This window comes from Gavialis gangeticus, unplaced genomic scaffold (genome assembly GCF_001723915.1).
Source record: "Gavialis gangeticus isolate Ggan-Ray unplaced genomic scaffold, GavGan_comp1, whole genome shotgun sequence".
Taxonomy (NCBI): domain Eukaryota; kingdom Metazoa; phylum Chordata; order Crocodylia; family Gavialidae; genus Gavialis; species Gavialis gangeticus.
In genome coordinates, this window is record NW_017728992.1 from 190,459,836 (window position 1) to 190,462,917 (window position 3,082).

General features: G+C 41.3%; 1 protein-coding gene and 1 long non-coding RNA gene across 4 annotated transcripts in view; both read right to left on the bottom strand.

The window, feature by feature from the left end:
* ASAP1 (ArfGAP with SH3 domain, ankyrin repeat and PH domain 1) overlaps window positions 1-3,082 on the bottom strand; it is a 368,280-nt gene that overhangs the window by 228,403 nt on the left and 136,795 nt on the right. The gene's annotated exons all lie outside the window — the stretch shown is intronic.
* The window catches only part of LOC109305201, a 13,250-nt gene that overhangs the window by 9,913 nt on the left and 255 nt on the right, over window positions 1-3,082 (bottom strand). The window contains exon 2 of the long non-coding RNA XR_002099590.1: window positions 2,917-2,920. This is a non-coding gene — a long non-coding RNA (uncharacterized LOC109305201). The remainder of the gene's footprint in view (window positions 1-2,916; window positions 2,921-3,082) is intronic.

Consider the following 3,082-nt stretch of genomic DNA (forward strand, 5'->3'; position numbering starts at 1 on the left):
TAGCATACAGATTAATACATTTCTACTGTGCTTCAAATATCTCTCTATTCATAAGCACATTTATGGCATAAAATGAATCATGCTTTCCTCCTTACTTAAGTAATCAAAAAGTAGTAAAGCATCACTACTATGTACATGTATAAAGAAAACAACCTAAAAACCTCCAGCAAGTACATTACTGACACGGTAATGAAAGATATATGGCCACTATTCTGCAACTGAACCCTTGTAAATAGCTCCTCACGCCACAGCAAAACCCCAATGATTTCAAATTGCTCACGTAGATCTCACTGGCTGGGAAACAGCAGGTTTATTTGGAGCAAACCTGTTCATAATGCTCGAGTCTGGGGCAACCTTTACTACTGAAAGAGAGAAGTTGATTAATATAGCCTGTGTTTGTTAAGAAATGATACACGGCACAGCTCCATGAGTGACAACTGTGCTAACCCAGGAGGAGGAGTGCACAGCTCCATGAAGGGAATCTAGGTTATAGCCGTGTTAGTCTGAGAAAGAGAGATAAACAAAGCTCTTGGGTCAGAGGCAATATCTTTTATCAGACCAACAGAATAGTAGCAAAAAAACATCTGTCTTTGCAAGTTTCTGGGTGCACACGCCCTTTGCCAGCCGGAGAACAATTCAAAGATTGTAAAAATTCTCCCAGGTAGAAAAGAAACTTCATTTTGCACAGGGGAGATAGAGGGTGGAAGTTTATTCCCCTGGGTACCTCAGAGTCTTTTCGGTTCCATGAAGGGCTTACCCGGGGAAGAAAGTTATGCAAGTCCAGAGACCAGGGCTGGAGACCTGCTGTAAACTTCCCCAGAGATCAAGGGCTGCAATGTGACTACCAGAGCTCCCTGGCTCAGAAGTACCTAGAAGGGGAAACAGGAACCTAGGGCATTTGTACACACACTTTTTCATGTTGCGATGCACCGGATCACCGGTGCATCAGAGCAGAATCGATTAATCAAGCCTGCTCCGTATGTCAGCTGATGTGCATTGTGCTGTGTCACTTGCAGTTGTATTAGCAGCAAAATGCGCATCAGCGCAGAGAAAATGGCAGCAGTGCGCTTTTGAACTAAAATGCCTTCAGTATGTTATAGTTCAGAAGTGGACCACTGCCATTTTCTGTGCACTGATGCACATTTTGCCTATGTATAAAAATGCCCCTAAAACTTGAAAAAACAGATGATATCTGAAACCCCAAGAGAGAAGGGGATGGGCCTGAAAAACCAAAGGAGATTCTATCCACAAGACATAAATGGCATTCTCCTTTCTGGGATTTATTTAAGCACTCCAAGTTGCAAGTAAACTACTGGGAAACAGGAAGGAATTGCAAGCAAGATGCATGCTGGGTCAAAATATAATACAGGGGAACATTCCCTGGATTAGCACCCTTACACACAGATTTCCTTGCATGACAGATATATTCTAATAGCAACACTTTTTAAATTAATCTATTTGTTTATAATGTCTATAACTCAATGACCAACAATAGACAAAACATAATAGAAAGGTAATGATTTGTGCATGTATTCCAAACATAACTGGAAAGGCTCTTGCATTATGTTCGTGCAGACAGTCTGAAGAGGGGCTGAACTGAAATGACTTCTTTACAATGTTTACCCTGTCAGTCTATTCTCTGGTCTGCCTGCACGCCCAGTGCTTATTAATATTAAGAACACACTGTACAGGCTTAAATGTTGCTCAAGTGCAGTTCCTATCTCTGTAAATCACTATACAATCTACATAAACCCACCAAAAAATAAATGTCATCTTATTTCACATTTTAGTAAGATTAAGATACCTATTTTACCAGAGATGCTTATTTTTTTACATCTATGCTGTGCCTTTCTTGATGAACAAGTAAAACCTCTGTCCCAAATGGCATATACTAAGAGCAAAATCAGTCCAATTCCAAACAGTATAAAAATGGAACGAACAATATCTTGTCTTGTGGATTTTATTTTGCAAGTGATCCATCCATATTTAGTTTTTTGTTTTTTTCTTTTTAAACTTAAAAAAGGAGAGGCCCCCAATGAACATTAACAGCAAGACCTCCAAATGCAAAATTGCATGAAAAAAAGGAGAAAGACATGAGCACTAAACATGTAAGTGCTTTATATATGTTTAATTCATGAACACAAACATTATCTGAATGACTTATTTCCTGACAACCTCAAGAGAAAGTGTCATATTGGAGGGGGGGAGTAGGCAGAAGAGAGAGAATCAATTTGTCCAAATATTTTGAAACAAGTGTAGCTACACCTCTGAAGAATGCTTTAACTAGTACGTTAGCTAGCAAACATTTATCTCACCTTTTAGTCTGCTGACTTTAGACATCTGAGAGTACTTTACTATACCAAGTCACTTTCACCGTTTCCTAGGCAGTCAGTCAGCACCTCTGTTCTACCGCCCTTTAAACGCAATTATTTTAAAAGTCAGAGCATGCAGTTTTAGGCTGCTCTATCCTGTTGGGCAGCGGACTGTGTTCCTTTATCTTTTCATCACAAAATCTAATCTGTCTGACTGCACTGTACAGCAGAGAGAGAGCTCTCCCTCCACCAGAGCCCCAGGCAGATACCTGCTTGACAGAGCACCGCACCCCCACCCGGCCCAGCACCAAAGTCATACATCTGCAGGCCAGATCCAAAGAGTCTGCGGGCTGAATGCAGCCCCCAGGCCATAGGTTGCTAACCCCTGGTCTAGTACAACACCAGTACACATGTAGCAGCTAGACTAGTGGTTCTTATCCTTTTTTTGGACTTGAGGCATCCCTCACCAGACTCGAAGCACCTCTTCATAACTTTTATGAATTCAGTAGCATCCAATTTCAAAAACTAATTTTATATATTACAGTGCTTACCTCTTTGTAGAAAGGCTGGAAAGCGTGAAGTGGGAGACTGGCCAGGCAGGAACACACCTGAGCCTATGCTTATCGGCTTATCTTCTCATACTTTGTGGCACCTTTCAAAGAATCTAGAAGCAACCTGGGGTGTCACAGCACCCTGGTTGTGAATTGCTGAGCTAGACTCTGGCCCAAATACCCACCCCCCCACCCAATAATCTTTTTATATAGGGAGTT